Here is an 18,342-nt window from a genome sequence, read left to right as displayed (position 1 = left end):
GACTATACATTTAGCTAAAGCCATGGGAATGCCATCTTCTGTGATGGGAGATTTAGTCAAGGCAAAATGAGGACCATTCGCTTTTCTGGAGACTATCAAATAGGGTGACAGTCATCCCGATGAGTTTTTCTTAATGCAGTAAAGATCACTGGGGCATTTCCTTAAAAATCCCTCTAGAGCTTTCTAGGGCCATTCATGGAATCTCAGAGAACCAAGGCTGGGTGTTTCTCTAGAGATCACTTAATGCAAATATCTAATTTTTTTTGTAATGAGAAATCAGAGGTAAGGAATTTGCTTTAGGTCACAAGGTGAGTTTGCAGTGTAGGAGACTGAATACAGAGACTCTTTGTCTTTACTAAGATTTATCTTTTGTCAGATATTGAAATGTCTGCTAATGATTTGATGATTTAAAATCTGTTTGAAAATTTTACAGATTTATTTTTGTCAATTTCATCAACTTGTAGAGTTGGCAGGGAGGGTAGGGTGGGTATCTGTTTTACTCTCCAATGAGTAGTGTCCACAAAGACAGTCTGTCCACCTGTTTATCTCGAATAGGGGTCAGCAAACTAAAGCCCATGGGCCAGATATGACTAGTGGCCTGTTTTTGTACATCTGAGCTAAGAATGGTTTTTATATTTTTTTAAGATTGTTTAAAAAAATAGAAAAGAAGAACATGTGGTGAAGACAATGTGTGGCCCAGAAAGCCTCAGGTATTTACTCTCTGGCCCTTTACAGAAAAGTTTTGCTGATCCCTGGCTAGAATATTCAGGGAACGAGGCTCTGTGACCTTCCTTGTAGGTAACACAGTACTTTTTTGTTTTGTTATTTTATATTTTTAAAATTAGCACCACAGATTGCAGGAAAATAGAGGACCTAATTTGAAAGGGTACCTATTTAGGGTAGATAGAAAAAACTTAAGGAAAAGTTTTTTGACCTCAGGAATAATCCACCTGCTTTATGAATTATAAATTAAATACCGAGCTGAAACGTGCTCAAATGTCTCTCTCTTCTTCCACAAAATTTTGCTGACTTTTTAGCCACAGGATTTTGAATTATATAGTTTCTCACCAAACCACATCCATTTCCTGAACCACCTCAAAATAGTTTGTGCTCCAGAAAAAATCTGGTTAGGGAGTTCATGTACCACATTACTGGGAACCCATCTGGGTCATGCTGGGTTTCCCGTGTCGATTAGGAGACCATGTTTTGGTGCCTGTACAGAAGATGTGCCTACGGGTAGAATTATGTGCTGAAATCCTCGTGACTTCGGTTTCCCGAGCTAGGCATTGGCTGTCTTCAGCTTCCTTGCCTTCCTTCCTTCTTTAGTGTTTTGAACAACTTTGTTCAAATGTAATCATTGTTCTGGAACTTGGTGAACTTGACGATTATATTTGGCAGTTTCGGTTTTTTTACACATTTATTTGGACTGAAAATGGAAAAACAACATCAGAAATTCCTTTAGGAAAGGATAAAAGACAATTATTAAGGCACAGAAAAATATTCACCTATGTATCTCTTACTGTAATGATGTTTTACTAAAAAAATTTATTGTAGCTTTGCACAGTGGCAGTATCATAGCCAATGAGGTTTATCCGAGGCATGATTATTGCTAATCAGCTTAATCAGAAACTTTGGAAAATTGTAAAGCACTATAGAATTTAAAGCATTTTTCATTCAATAAAAAAAAATTCAGTGTAAAGTGACCAGATCTATTTCCATATCCTTCATCCCCACATTCTTCTGCTTCACATTCTTAAATTTAGATCTTAGTTTATAACATTGGTTTTGGAATTCTATGCATTCCACGAGATTCACTGTTTCTTCTTGGAGTCAAGACATAATGTAGAAAAAACCTGAAATTATAAAGGCATTCATGATAGAGGTGTTTTATGAATTGTGAATGACAAGGTAGGGAGGAAAGAAAGAAATACAAAAAGGGGAAAATAAAACGTATCACAGAAGCCGCATTATATGGGAAGTTAAGAACTATTGATAACCCATCTCCCATTCCTTAGAGTAGCTCCCTCCAGCCTGCACCATAGTAATCCTAAAATTATTGTCAGAAAAATTTGGTCCAGGTACTGCAATTGGATAAAATCTGTTGCTGATATGATTCTTTGGCATAAAACTAGATCTTGTTGCTACAACTAGCCATTCCTCACTGTTTTCAGTTCCCAGAATAATTCGGCTCAAGGAAGTATTGACATTTATGTCTGAATCCATTCATTCTGTGAGAGGAATTTCTTTAATCCTCTTTCAGCCACAGTCTTTGGAGCCCCTGAAGTGTTCTTCCCCTCACCGATGGAAATGGCTTTTCCTGCTGCTTGTCCCGTTGGAGGTTCTCTTCTTTATCCCACTGTTGGAACAGTCCTTCCATTAGAGCAGATAGGAAACTGGTATTAGGACTGATGATTAAATACCTGAGGCTCTAGATTAGCATTTCTGAGGAAGAAGGATGCCTTCATTGGAGTTTTCCTCAGCAATCATCTGAGGAGACTCAGAAGCAAGGATGGTTTAACCTCTGTGTATCGTCTGTGGAGATCTAGTCTTAGCCAGAAAGTCCTCTTGGCTCATGGGTCTTGAAAGTAAGCAAGCTCAAGGTTTGGTCAAGTTCAAGTGCTCAAGGTTTTAGAAGTTAGTGAAAAAAGATTGTAGCCCAGTTTGACTAATAGAACTGGTAGACACTCAACAAATGGTTTGTAATAAGAGAAGAAACTCTTGTCATTTCTGGTGGGACAATTCTCCAGTGAGTGAGGCTGGCCCATGCATTGTAAGAGGGTTAGCCTCCCATTCCTGTCCACTGACTGTAAATAGTGCTCCACAGTCACTGGAACAACTAACAACAACAAAACCCCACAAATTTTTAGTCATCTCATAATGGAAAAATAATGCTTCCAGTTGAAAGCCATGTTACAGCCTCACCTCTGGACAAGGACAATTTTTCCAATGAAGTTTGCTATAACCTGTGCCTGGGGATATTCAGAGAGGAAGCTGTAAGGTAAAATAATCAGGGAGTTGGGCTATAGACTTTGAACCATTTGTTCGATTGATTCTGGTCTCTTACAAATTGCAGGTCATTTTATTGCTATGCAGAGCTCAGCAGGGGATTGGGGCTAGAAGAGTAAGAGCAGTCCCCTCACCATGGGGTCCAGGAAGGTAGGGACCAGGCTGGCCAATGTTTTAGACTTGGAGAAACTCTGAATTTGAAGAAAACTGAAACTAATTCATCCAACCTATCACACAGTGGGGGAATGCCTTGGTAAACGGGCACATCCTTAATATATGGCCATACATCTATCTTCAAGTGTAGGCCAGAGGGTTATAACAAGTTCCTGAAGATTCTTACATTGGGGCTCTGAGACTGGTCTCTAGGAGATATGAATTTGTTCATGGCGGACATTGGTTCATTGGTTATGAGCCAGACTGTTAGAGTTTAGTTCCTGCTTCCGCTACTAACTAGCTCTGTCTTGAGCAAGTTCCTTTACTTCTCTGGGCGTGCCTCAGTCTCCTGTCTGTAAAGTGAAGATAATACTATAAATCAATCTCACAGGTGCTTTTGGTATTCAGTGAGTTACAACTCATGACATGCTTAGAAAAGTACCTGGGACTTAGTAAACATAAATATTAGCTATTATTAGTGTATGTACTAAATTCAAGACCAGATTAATATTTAGTTTTGTCTCATTGATAGAAGTCCATTTGCTTCCTATGAGGTGGCAAATAGTTTGTGTTGATTTGTGCAGCTACATCTGTACCTAAAGAGAGAAGCTAGTTTTAAGACCTTTTGTCCCTAAATTTGTCGCCTGACTTTCTTTTTTCTTTGTTGAATGGAGTTTTTTTTCCACTTTACGAAGATATAATTGACTTACTGTATAAGCTTAATGTGTACAACATGTTGATTTGATAGATTTGCAAAATGATGACCACCTCAGTGTTAGGTAACACCTCCAACATGTCACATAATTATTATTCCTTTTTGTGGTGAAAACATTTAAGATCTCTCTTATTAACTTTCAAGTATATAATACATTTATGTTAAATATAATCACAGTGCTGTACATTAGATCCCCAGAACTTATCTGTCTTTGAATTGGAGGTTTGTACTCTTTGACCAACATCTTCCCCTTTCCCCTACTGAACACTTTCTGGTAACCACCATTCCACTTTCTGTTTCTAGGAGTTCAGCTTTTTTAGAGTCAACATATAAGTGGTATCATGTATTGGTCTTTCTCTGTTTGGCTTATCTCACTTAGCATAATGCTCTCAAGTTCCACCCATGTTGTTGCGAATGGCATGGTTTCCTTCTTTCTCGTGGTTGAATAATATACCGTTGTGTGTATGTAATAATATATGTACGTATATGTGTATGTATTTGTATATATACATATATATCTCACATTATCTTTATCCATTCACCTGTTGATAGATACTTAGGTTGTTTCCCTATCTCGGCTATTGTGACTAATGCTGCAGTAAACATGGGAATGAAGATATCTCTTCAACATCCTGTTTTCATTTTCTTTGGATATAACCCAAGAGTGGGATTGCTGGATAATATGGTAGTTCTCTCTTTACTTCTTTGAGGATCCTCCATACAGTTTTCCATAGTAGATGAACCAATTTACATTCCCACCAACAGTGCACAGGGTTCACTTTTTTTTATATCCTCACCAACACTTGTAATCTTTTGTGTTTTTAATGATAGCTGTTTTAACAGGCATGAGGTGATATGTCATTGTTTTGATTTGCATTTCCCTGATGACTAGTGATGTTAAGCTTTGTTTCATGTACCTTTTGGCCATTTGTGTGTCTTCTTTGGAAAAATGTCTTTTCAGTTCCTCTGCCCCATTTTAAATTGGATCATTTGGAGTTTATTGTTGTGATACACCACATTAATAGAATGGAAGATAAAAATCACATGATGATCTCAATGGATGCAGAAAAAGCATTTGACAAAATATAACATCCTTTCATGATAAAAAAAAATACTCAACAAATTGGGTATAGAAGGAACACCTCAACATAATAAAGGTCATATATGACAAACCTACAGCTGACATCATACTCAATGGTAGAAGGTTCAAAGCTTTTCCTCTAATATCAGGAACAAGATGAGGGTGCCCACTCACACTACTCTTATTCAATATAGTACTGGAAGTCTTAGGCAGAGCAATCAGGTCAGGTAATACAAAGATATCCAAGTCAGAAGTGAAGAAGTAAAATTGTCTTTGTTTGCTGATGATATGCTCTTATATGTAGAAAATTCTAAAGACTACCAAAAACTGTTAGAACTAATCAATGAAATCAGTAAAGTTGCAGTATACAAAATCAACATACAGACATCAATTGTGTTTCTATACACTAACAATGAAATATCTGTAAAAGAAATAAAATAATCCTATTTACAGTAGCATCAAAAATAATGAAATACTTAGGAATAAATTGAATCAAGGAGGTAAAATATCTGTATACCACAAACTTAAAAGGCTGTGATGAAAGAAAGACACAGACTAATGTAAAGATATCCCACATTCATGGATTAGAAGAATTAACACTGTTTAAATGTCCATGCTATGTCTATCAATATTCCAATGGCATTTTCCACAAAAATAGGAAAGGCAATTAGTATGGAACCGCAGAAGACTCCGAATAACCAAAGCAATTCTGAGAAAGGACAAAGCTGGAGGCATCACACTTCCTGATTTCAAGCTATAGTGCAAAGCTGTTGTTATCAAAACCAGATGGTACTGGCATAAAAATAGATACATAGACCAATGGAACAGAATTGAGAAACCAGAAATAAACATTCACATGTACGATCAGCTAATATTTGACAAAGGAACCAAAAATACAAATGGGGAAGGACAGTCTCTTTAATAAATGGTATTGGAAAAATAAGATAATCACATGCAGAAAAAATGAAATTGGACCCTTATCTTACACCATTAACAAAAATTAACTGAAGATAAGGAATGGATAAAGAAGATGTGGTACATATAAACAATGGAATATTACTCAGCCATAAAAAGGAATGAAATTGGGTCATCTGTAGAGACATGGATAGACCTAGAGACTGTCATACAGAGTGAAGTAAGTCAGAAAGAGAAAAACAAATACTGCATGTTAATGCACATATGCGGAATCTGAAAAAAATTGGTATAGACGATCTTATTTACAAAGCAGAAACAAAGACACAGACGTAGAGAACAATCATATGGATACCAAGGGGGAAAGGTAGGGGGATGAGTTGGGAGATTGGGATTGGCATATATACACTATTGATACTATGTATAAAACAGATAATTAATGAGAACCTACTGTACAGCACAGGGAACTTTACTTAATGCTCTGTGGTAACCTAAATGAGAAGAAAGTCCAAAAAAGAGGGGATATATATATATATATATATATATATATATACACACACACACACACATATAGCTGATTCACTTTGCTGTACAGTATAAACTAACACAATATTGTAAAGCAACTGTACTCCAATAAAAAAAAATTAACTGAAGATGGATTAGAGACTTGAGCATACCACCCCAAACAATAAAAATCCTAGAAGAAAACAGGGAACATGCTCCTTGATATCACTCTTGGCAATGATTGTTTAGATATGACACCAGTCTTGGCAATGATTTTTTAGATATGACACCAAAAGCCCAAGCAAGCAAAGCAAAGATAAGCAAGTGACACTATATCAAACTAAAAAGAAACTACAGAATGAAAAAGCAACCTATGGAATGGGAGAAAACATTAGCAAGCCATATATCTGATAAGAAATTAGTATTCAAAGTAGCCTGACGTTCATGTTGTCCTTGCCCTTTAGATGACACTGTCATTGGGCCTTTCAGAAAGAGAAAGGAAAGAGACCCTGCTCCTCCTGCTTCCTTGAGGTGGTTAGGCTAGAGTTAACAGGAAGCTTGCCAAACTCACGATCATCCCTCCCCACTGCCCAGTGCTCTGACCGTCACTTCCAAACTAATCAGCGAGTGGAAAAAATGAAGGGGAAGAATTTGAAATGTAACCACAAGCAGTGAGTCCTGGAGCCAGTGCATGATCCTTCAAGGAGGCGCTTGCCTTTAGGGTGTGGTGCCAAAGTCTCCTTCGTAAGTATATCTTCACAAGTGGGCAGTAAGATGTCTGTTGGTGGCCATGGAGTAGTAACAGGGACTAGGTCCACCCTCCTGCCCTATAGAATTTAAAAACTCATACAATATGTGTAACAAAAAATGGCAAACATTGGACAATCATCAGCTCAGAACATTGCTTCCCGTCAGAAAGAGCAATCAGGGTGAGCCCTACGCTTGCCCCAGCCTGCTGTCTAGACAGTGGATGTAAGCTGGAGCACAGGGAGGGCAAACTCAAACAGAAGCTTCTAGTCTTCCTGTGTTAAGAAGAGAGTCGAGAATTAGGGGAGACCAAAGTGGCCAGAATCCTCAGAGAAGAATAGGAGAAAGAAGAGAGTTGATGGAGAGGAGAGAGCTGCACAGAGAGGAAGCTCTAGAGATTTTTACAAAGGATTCCTCTCCTGGTCGCAACTGAGTACTTAGCGGATCAAAGCATGGTGTGCAGAAACTACTGGAAGTTCGGGAAAGAACCACAGGAAAAGAATAGGCAGGGCAGCCCTTGGAGCTCTCACAGGACCTGATGTAGGGCTCTTCCCAGTAACTAGAGTAGAAAAATCATGATATACAGGGCACCCAGTAGAGCACTCAGGAAGGTATTGCCTGAGTAGTAGGACAGAATTAAAGACGGCTCTGGTCCCACCCAACAAAACTTGAAAGCAAGCCTCAAAAGGACCAAACTGTTTACAAGTAACTGTGTCCCATGGGAGGAGAGAGGGGGGAGCTCAAGAATAACACAAAAAGGGCTTCCCTGGTGGCGCAGTGGTTGAGGGTCCGCCTGCCGATGCAGGGGACACGGGTTCGTACCCCGGTCCGGGAAGATCCCACATGCTGCAGAGCGGCTGGGCTCATGAGCCATGGCCACTGAGCCTGCGCGTCCGGAGCCTGTGCTCTGCAACAGGAGAGGCCACAACAGTGAGAGGCCCGCGTACCGCAAAAAAAAAAAAAGAATAACACAAAAATATCCAGCCCCCAGCAAGATCAACTTTACAATGTCTGGCATCCAATGAAATATGGGAAATATGACCCCTAATGAGGAGAAAAAAATCTATTGATAGAAACAGACATAGGTGATATAATTAGCAAACAAAGGTATTAAAATAGTTATAGCTGTGTTCGATGTTCCTAATGAGGTAAAGGAAAGCATGAGCATCCTAAGATGTGATATAGAAGATAGGAAATAATACCCAGAGCAAACTCCTCGAGATGAAAATGCAATGACAAAGTGAAAAATACATTGGGTAAGATTAACAGCAGAGCAGACAATAGCAGAAGAAAGCATTAGTGAACCTGACAACATAACATAGAAACTATTTAGAATGAAACGCAGAAAGAAAAATCACTGAAGAAAATGGACATAGAAACCTTGAGCTATGGAACAACTTCAAGCGGACCAATATGCCTGAATTAGAGTTCCAAAGTTATCAGGAGAAGGAAAGTAATAAAGGTACATGCAGTGATCAATGAAATAGAAAAGAGGAAAGCAAAAGAGAAAAATCAGTGAAAACAGAGGCTTGTTTTTCTTGAGAAGATTAATAAAATCAATGAACATCTAGCCAGACTTATTAAGAAAATAAGAAAGAAGGCTCTGATTATCAGCGTTGGAAATGAAAAAGGAAACATGACTAATGTTAAAATGTAATTAGGAAATATTAGGAACAACTTTATGCCAATAAACTCGATAACTTAGATGAAAGGGACAAATTCCTTCAAAGACGCAAACTCCTGAAGCTCTCTCAAGAAGGCATAAACTGAATAGCCATATTTTTTTAGAATTGAATTTGTAGTTAAGGACCTTTCCCACAAAGAAAACTCCAGATCTAAGATAACTTCCCTGGTGAATTCCACTAAACATTTAATGGAGAACTAATGCCAATTCCTTAAAAACATTTCTAGAAAACGGAAGAGGAGCAAACACTTTTCTATTCGTGTGTTAATAATCAGCATCCTGCTGATACCAAAACCAGAACAAAATATTATGAGAAAAGTCTGGGCCCTCACGAACAAAAATACAAAAATTCTTCAAAAATTTTTGTAAATCAAATCCAACAATGCATAGAATGAATAATAATACATCATGACCAAGTGGGGTTACTTTTGGGAATGCAGAGTTGTTTTAACATTCTCAATGTGGGCAGGGATCCTTCATTAAAAGGAGAACTTTTTGTTCTCTGTCTTGTTCTCATGCTTGAAGAGCACTGAACGTTCCTTCTCACTGTGATGGACGGGGAAAGACCTCAAGTCCTTGGGGACCTGCTAATGGTCTACACAGAATGAACCTGTTCTCACGGCCTAAACTTTTAACTGTAGGGTAGCAGGACAGCAACATTCTAGCACCCATCATCCCTCAGCCAGTGTCTGAGATTTGGGGCTCGTGAAGGGAGCATGGGTTTTGGAGACCCTTGGTTCAAATCCAGGCTTCACCATTACTTAGTATCTCTGCGCTCTAGAGATATCATGAGGGTTAAGGTTGTTCTGAGGCTTAGAAGTGAAATACGTAAAGCACTTCGCCCATAGCAAGCACACAGTACGTGTGGTTGGGGAGATAGTTCATTTTGTTGAGACACTGTACCACGATGGTTAAGAGTTATGGTTCTGGATGAAGACAACTTGGATTCTAGCCCCAGCTCTGTGACATATCTCATTGTGAGCTCTTGCCTAGTTTCCTAGTCTTTGAAATAGACTCACAGTACTATCTCAAAGAGTTGTTGGGAGGTTCCTTTGAATTAATACATATATAGTTCTTGGAACAGTGCCCTGCAGACAATAAGTGTTCTGTAAGCATTAGCTATTATTATTAAAGTTATTTTTGTTTCTTTAGCCATTGCTATTGCCACTGTTGTCGTTGACCAGTCAGCTAAGGCTTTGAAATCCTAGTAAGAAATGAACCTGGCAAGGGAGATTCACAAACGAGGTGGGGACCACAGGTAACAGTCATGGAGCCCTTGAGGTTGCTCAGCCTCCAATTGAAGACAGACCCTCCTGGCCTTGACGGAACAGGGAGAGGTGAATAGCTGCACCTGGGGAATGAACTGTGGGGGGCCAGGAGCAGGGCAGGCCCTGACAACAATCTCTCTTGGAGACAGGGATATTTTGGTTAAAGACATGCCTGGTTGGTGTTGTATCATCCTGAATGATGATGGATGCGGTGTGATTGGTGACCTGGGCTATAATTGAGAACCAGGTGGCCCCGTCGGCAGGTGATGGCACCTGAATGACAGTGTGACAGGGAGCAGAACCAGGGCCGCGGCTAGCCACTCCGCTTGCCGCGGTGACAAGCACTGTGCAGATTTCCACCCGCTGAGAACAATCCTGGCGGGGGGAGGCCTGCTAGACGGTGTGCTGTGTGCTACCAATTTCTTTCAGCACTTCCTATTTTGCCATTCATAGCCTCTTGCTATTAAGCAGACAGAACAGCTCATATCCTGTGGACAGATGATAGATCTGTCATCTTTCTGAAAAATCATTTGTCTTCCACAGGTGTATGGGCTTCCTTCTCAAGCCAGCAGGTCACATGACACTTTTCAACACTCTCTTCTGTACCAGCTTGGCATCCAGCGTCTATCAAAAGGGAAATCTTTCACATGCAATTATGACAGAAAATAAAGGTGATGAAGTGGTGTGTACCAAGAAGGGATGAGATCAGAGGGCGGTAATGAAAACTGGTAACAACAGAAGGACAGCTTCAACTCCAGAAGTTGTGGAGGACTGCTTAGGACCTGACACTGCTTGGGGGTGCACACAACCAGTGTAAGTGCAGAGGCTACAGATAAAATCACAGGCACGCATTCTCTTAACATAATAAATTGCTGGGCTGACTGTAACCCAAGAGGGGTTATAGGTAGTGTGCAATTGTATCAAAGCGATGCTGAGGTACCTCCTTCCCAATAATTCACACAATATGTGCTTCTTCCATTGCCATCCATTTAGTGGCACCATTTCAGACCTCTGAAAGTCTAGTTTATATATTGAGGGTGATTTTCCAGTAGGATCTTCCGGAGCCCAGGGCCTGGACACCCAAAGGCTTATGTTTCTATTGAACCTCTGGGAGGTCACGGGGAAAAGCACAGCCTGTTGAAGGTTATGAATGAGGCTCCTTCTAGCGGGAGACTTCACAGTCATGCAGTGTGCCCATCTCAGCGGCAGCCTTCTTAATTGGAGAAGAATTTCTCTACCTGCCAAGTACATTTCCTAGCAGCTGTTATCATCCTGAAAGTATATATCACATGCCAGCATTTCAAATCCCAGAAAGTGGCTTGCCCAGGTCAAGTTAGCAGAGATTTTAGATTTTATATCCAATCTCTTGTTTTGGAAGGCTACAAAAAAAGCCAACTATTTTCCACTAATTGCGAGTCTGAGTTGATTAAAAAAAACACTCTTAATTATAGATTACTTAAAAGGAAATATAATTGTGTCAGTTTCGGTAATGGTAAATCCATTAATCCAAAGTTTTTTCAGCTAACAAAGCTAACAAAGTTTTGTCAGATATCTTTCTGTAGTAAACAGAAGTTCAACTATGTGAAAGTGGCTCATTTTTCTAAGTAGGTTAAACATTCTTCCTATTCTCTCATATTTTGTATTGGGAGGATGCGTAACCCTTTGCCCCTTTTGCAAATGTAAAGACAATTGAGAGAGTACCCAGTTTCACAAGTAATAAGGCCTATATCAGTGAGGATGAGGGGATAAGGAAAGGAAACCAGCATTTGTCAAAAGCCTGCCGTCTGATTTAACTTCACGTTCACATAAAAAACATTTGATGGAGATGATATAAACATTTTCCAGATGAGGAAACCAAATGAAGTAAGTTGGCTGAAGTTTGGCAGATGGTGATAAAACTGGCATTGGGGCTTCCCTGGTGGCACAGTGGTTAAGAATCCTCCTGCCAATGCAGGGGACATGGGTTCGAGCGAGCCCTGGTCCGGGAAGGTCCCACATGGCGTGGAGCAACGAAGCCCGTGCGCCACAACTGCTGAGCCTGCGTTCTGGAGCCCGCGAGCCACAACTACTGAGCCCTTGAACCACAACTACTGAGCCCACCTGCCACAACTGCTTTAGCCCGCATGCCTAGAGCCCATGCTCTGCAACAAGAAAAGCCACCCGCAATAAGAAGCCTGCACACGACCACGGAGAGCAGCCCCGCTCGCCACAACTAGAGAAAGCCCACGCGCAGCAACAAAGACCCAGCGCAGCCAAAAATAAATAAATAAACAAATCTATTTAAAAGAAAAAAACAAAAAAACCTGGCATCGGATTCCTGTTTTTATCTAGCCCGCCAGTTGGCATTCTGCTCCCTTCACTTTCCCATACTGCTTAACCGACGTGTGCTGTTTGTCATAGGCTGTGTAGCTCTAACCAAAGGCTATTGGTCTAGTAGCACCAGATGCTTAGGCAGATGTCTTCTGTTAGCAAGCATAATGGAAGTTTCTGAATGAAATGTCAATCTGCTTCCCAGAGGAATGGTGGTCCTTGCAAATCTATGTTTTTACAACCCTCAAGAACTCTATATTAGAAATATAGGCAGTCATTCTCTAAAGTTCTCACTGGGTTTGAGTGAGTAATGTGTCTTGCAGAAGACTTTGTGTTGAGCCAGACTGACCGTGGGGAGGACTGTCCATTTACGTTTGAATCAGTAGGGATAGAAGGGGGTCAGAAATGCTTCCTTGTGCAGATTCTTACTCTCGTTGGTTACTGTGGCCCTTAATTTTCCACCAGTGTCCCCATTATATCTTCATAAATACCGTACCCAGCTAAAATTGGGTAAGTGAATCCTGGGACATTTCCACCCATTAGTACTTAAGCATGAGATAAACGACTGGAATAGAGCAGGGGGCTCAGGAAAGATGAATTCCAAGAGGAGAAGGAAAGGAAAGCCATCATTAGCCAAGGGAGATTCCAGAGGGTGCCGGATAGTAGTGGGGAGAGGGGAGTCCTGTGAACTTGGGGTGGGGGTGGAGGCGGGAGGACAGTCAAGAAGCTTCCCTTACTTGACAGTTATGCCTCAGGCCAGCTTTGCTTAGTAAACTCAAGGGATCATCTTGCTCACTTCAAAGGATCTGGCCCACCAGAAGAACAAAACAGGCTTTCCCTGTGTGGCAGCTTGGCATTGCAGCTGTCATCACAACTGTATCCAGAAAAGCAACTTATTCAGGTGGCACCTTGTTCCTTGAGACTTGTCTCATCTTCAAGAAATGCCCAGTGACCCCTCTTAGAGGAAGCCCCTCATTCCAGCACTGCTTGATGTTTTCTGCAGGTGGCAAGTGCTGTGGGAATACGTTCCTGGGCGTAATGAACCTTGGGATAGTGTCCACCGGTGTCTGTCCACAGGAGAACCTAGGCTGGTCTCCTTTGTTGGAAACCAGACAGAACTCCCTGAGCACGGCTCCGGAGGCACTGAAGAATTTCTGGTTGTTTCATTAGACTTCCAAGAGCTGCTGATTGAAGACTTCATTGAAACCCACCTTTATGTTCCCACCCTCTCCATTTCCTTTCCATTTAACCCAAAGACTGCTGTTTACTGTTGTAGAATGGAGTTGGTGACCGATTTTAAGAAATGTTTCTGAAGCCTTTGGTTGCATAAAGAGAATAGGGTGCCATCCAGGAGGAAGGGGTTGGGAAGCAGAGAGGATATTTCCAGTCCTCTCTGGTCTTCAGACCTGGGGTTTGTAGAACCTTAGACCTAGCAGGGGCTTTATTCAAGCAAGCGGACGGCCGCATTGTCAGACTCAGCAGATGAGGAAACCGAAGCTTAGAGAAATCTCACAGAAGGTCAGTGGGTAATTCCATAATTGGAAAATGTTGTTCAGGTCTGCAGAAAATAGTTTAAAAAGGCAGGGACACACTAAAGCAGGGTGACTGGATGATCAGGGGTCATATGTGGAACTTTTGAAGAACGTAGGGGTGTTTTGGCTGCAAGGAAGAAAATGCATACAGAAGTCATAAAAACCATCTTCAGATATCTGAAGGGCTGCCCCAAGGGGTGTAAGGAGATTTATTCTTTGTAATGGAAAAGGGTATGAAATAGTTACTAGGAGATCAAGTTTGACCCCATATGAGGAAGATGTTGGTCTGCCTTCATTAAGGATCTGGAATACCTGAAAGAGTAGAGAGCCTGCTGCCTTGGAGGAAGGGACTGTCCAGCAAAAAAACATGTTCAAGGAGGGTTTCCATGCTGGGAATATTCTTTTCAAAGCTAAGATTAATGATCAAGGTTCCCATCAGAATCCCCAAGAGTCCCCATCAAATACCACAAGGCAGTAGAATTAAGCTAGACCCTTCACGTGTCAGTTTCTGGTCAAAGCAAATCATCTGCTGAGAAATTTATTATTCTAGGTCTACCATGGACCTTGGGGTCATTTAGCTTTAGCTGTTGTAGGGCCCAGGGGGAGTAGCTTTGTAAAGAGGGCCTGCTCTGGGGATATTTTTTAGGGTAAAAGTAGAGATGTGTTCGTTTATTTTAGGGTAAACCTGATGATAGAGGGGGGGAAAAAAACAGTGGCACCCATGGCTGGGATACTTGCTGTTAGTGTAAATGTGGCAAATCATTCCTAAGATTGAGAGATTCCTATGAGCGCAGCAGAGACCAGGCTCAGAGAGAGCCAAGGACACTGGAAGGGACTATTTAAAGAGACCTTTAGGGCTTCCCTGGTGGCGCAGTGGTTAAGAGTCCGCCTGCCGATGCAGGGGACACGGGTTCGTGTCCCAGTCCGGGAAGATCCCACATGCCGCGGAGCGGCTGGGCCCATGAGCCATGGCCGCTGAGCCTGCGCGTCCGGAGCCTGTGCCCCGCAACGGGAGAGGCCACAACAGTGAGAGGCCCGCGTACCGCAAAAACAAACAAACAAAAAAGAGACCTTTATAGTTACCTCTGAAATTTAAGGGCCACCGAAAAGAGGATCCAAGGCACCAGAAGGCCTGAGCCCCAGACCCGTCTGGCATGACCTTTATCTCTCCATCTCACTAGCCTGGCTGTCCTGTAAGGCCCAGAATCAGGATTACATATCTTATTTGAAATCTCTGAGGCTTGAACCTATTTCTTCTGGAAAGCCTTCCCTGTCCTCAACAACCCACACTGGAGTCTCCTGCCTCTGAGTTCAGGGGTCGGGGATGGGTGGTAGGCAGTGTGTCAGGACGCCAGGAGGCCTCAGGGATAACCCCGACAGGTTGGATCAGTGACCCTCTGTAGTTGCCTTAAGAATGTCATTGTTAGTCCCCCTGAAGTGCCTTCCCCTTTGAATCCTTGCTGTTCCCTGCTGTGCTCCCTTCTAGGATGGACCCTGATCCCTAGCCCATGGGAGGAGGCTGTTCCCAGGTTTAGGTGTGCTCCGTCTCTTTTCCCTTTTCGGATACATTTCTTTCGTATACATTTCTCGAGGAGCCACTGACCTCTTCCAGGTTGGAGATGTGCAACCCAAAGCCGTGGGCTCATCCTCCTTGAGTCATTCAGTACATGCTCCAAGGGGACTGACTCTGTCAGTGGCTTTGTTTGTGCTTGGCCCCAGGATCTCCGCTGGCTTTAATATGTTTTGCTCATCCTCAACATTTCCTGATTTCCTTCTCAAGGCACCAACCGTGTTTGCTAACTTAACCATCAGCCTCCCATCTGATTTGCTCATGAGAATGGAAAAACATTGACATAATTTCTTTCCCTTGAGTGTTATTTGTCGGCTTGTAAATCTGAACGGAAAGAGTAAACTCATTTGGAGAAGCGAAATGCCTATCCTTGAAGAATGAAGAGTGTTGCTGGGGATGGCAGGAGAGTTTGTGTGCCCGTGAGTACCGGGATCCAGGACGTAGGACCTGAGATCAGGCTAGAGGCCAGAGATGAGAAACTCCTTCTAATATTTCCTGCCGATAGAAATAGTCAATAAATGAGAACTGTTTATTGAGTGCCTACCATGTTCACACAAACAGGGAGGTAGGAAGTTGTAGGAACAGATGAAGCCATCTTAATTCTTCTCGTTGGAGAACTTTGTGACTAAATCAGGTCATGGTGACAGTTGCCCAGAAATTGAGAATCACATAATTAGCCTCTTGCTTGGGACTGGTAAGCCCTTTGTCACTTTTATTAGATGGGGCTGCATCTTAGGATGGCAGGAATGAAACCTAACCTTTCTCCACAGCACCTTTTATGCTCCTCGGTAGAATGTGGAAGAGGCTTGACTTCTCTGAGACCGTTTTCTCATCTATAACTTGAGTCAAGCAATACCTACCTTTGACTGTTGTTCTAAGTAGATGAAGCGCTGTAAAATGCTTAGCATGGCATGGACACCCAGTAGGCACCATTGAATGATAGCCAACTTGTAGCTGGACCATCACCACTGGTGCCCAGTATGAAGAAGCTGGAAAACATATTGTTCACGGCGTGGCCTATCTTGACCTATAGAAAATCCTGATTTCAAGTTCCCTTATTTCTGCCCGATTTTGTAGTGTGAAGCTGGCACACTGTAAACAGGCTACTCGGAAAGTATCTGATGTGCCAGGAGGGAAGAGGACAAGTCTCTCTAAGGGAGCCATTTGGGCTCTTGTGTTAATTAAAGCAGGAAAGAAATGTGGGAGGAAAGCAAAGCTAAGTGTCCAAACGGAGAATGTGCTGCACACATTCTCAAGAGTGAAGCCAGATAGGAGAGGCTGGCAGGGGAGGAGGAGGGTGGGGATGTGGCAGTCCCAGAAGAGAGTGATGACCAGCACCAAGCTTAGTCAAAGCTGAACTCAAGAAGGGCAAGCCGGGCTTCCCTGGTGGCGCAGTGGTTGAGAGTCCGCCTGGCGATGCAAGGGACGTGGGTTCGTGCCCTGGTCTGGGAGGATCCCACATGCCGCGGAGCGGCTGGGCCCGTGAGCCATGGCTGCTGAGCCTGCGCGTCCGGAGCCTGTGCTCCACAACAGGAGAGGCCACAACAGTGAGAGGCCTGCGTACCGCAAAAAAAAAAAAAAAAAGAAGGGCAAGCCAGTTATAAAATATGTCAACTGGGGCGTTGTGGCTCCACCTTTCCTCCTAGTCGGACACTGGAACCCATGGCCCAGATTCTGCATGGATTTAAAGGCACAAGAGGAGAGCATGGACCCAGAAGAGGACAGTCTGCCCATCTCAAGGCAGGAACTCCCTCTCATTTTTCTTGCAGACACTCTCCATGGAGATAGGCCCCCAACTTTCTTCACAAAGCCAACTTGTCATCATGCTCTGTTGTGTGCCTTCTACTTGCATCAGCTCAAGTAGCACTAATTTTTGAAAATACAGAAATTGTTCTTGTTATAACAGTCTGTTCGCAAGGAACAAAGGCCACAACAGGCTGGCATTATCTTGATTTTTTTCCATGGCCCTCTCATCAAAAATAATATTTCAAATGGATTGCAGTACAGTTAATGAGATATTTTACAATGCAGATTATCAGAAGTGGAGAGGCCTAGACATTTACACTAGTTGACTGGCAAGATTAACTTGATGTACTTTGACCCACCTTTTGAGAGAAAAAGACCTCTATAAATTTCAAAGAAAAAGGCATAGTTTATTTGCATCCAGATGGCACTTTTAAATTCAGAAAACTGAAATCCGCCTCACACACAGGACCTAGACCACTACTGGAAGGAGAGTGAGATAGGCCAGATTTACATTTATAAATGCCCGTGATGGCAGTAAATGCACAAAGATCCTCACGGGGGCACGAGGAGGTCTAAATATGCTACATTTGTGAAACTCTCATTTGAATAAAGAAGCAAGTTACATCTTTTTCATATTGAATTGACTGTCCTTAGGACTGAAGCACTAGGTCTTGATTCCCTAGTCTGGTCGACAGAAATTGGGGCAAGCAATGATCAATTCCACTCAACAGAGGAGGAGATAAAATGTATCAGACACAGCAGCTCTCTGTCCAAACAAAGTGACATCTCATGACTTTCCTGTAGCTTTCATGGAAGTATTTTGAAAGTCTGGGAAAATGAGAGGGAAATGTAAGGTTCTATGAAGAGTTGTGGAAGAAGAGAGTGAAGATGCTGGAAGGGTGGCTCTGGGTATAGAGATTGCACTGTTCCACCCCTAAATCTTCCCCTGTGGCCAGTTCTCAGGTCAGTGCATTGCAGTTCTCAAGATAGGAACCTATTCCCTCCTTTAATATTCCCACTAGGTTTCTACTTTTCAGCTTCCCAGTATGTGTACTAATGAACCGAACAAGAAAGAATTAGTGATGCATGGTGCTCATTTAATTGGCTGAAACTG

General features: G+C 42.2%; 1 protein-coding gene and 1 non-coding gene across 3 annotated transcripts in view; both read left to right on the top strand.

Moving 5' to 3' along the window:
- The window catches only part of LRMDA (leucine rich melanocyte differentiation associated), a 1,115,615-nt gene that overhangs the window by 722,824 nt on the left and 374,449 nt on the right, over positions 1-18,342 (top strand). The window lies entirely within an intron of this gene.
- Positions 1,553-1,690, top strand: LOC113632686 (U4 spliceosomal RNA). The gene has a single exon (XR_003437924.1). It is a non-coding gene; the product is annotated as a U4 spliceosomal RNA (small nuclear RNA).

This window comes from Aethalodelphis obliquidens, unplaced genomic scaffold, assembly GCF_003676395.1.
Source record: "Aethalodelphis obliquidens isolate GAN/ISIS:26980383/991018 unplaced genomic scaffold, ASM367639v1 scaffold37, whole genome shotgun sequence".
Taxonomy (NCBI): domain Eukaryota; kingdom Metazoa; phylum Chordata; class Mammalia; order Artiodactyla; family Delphinidae; genus Aethalodelphis; species Aethalodelphis obliquidens.
Note: the sequence above shows the minus strand (reverse complement) of the source record. Positions and strands in the feature narration are given on the sequence as shown.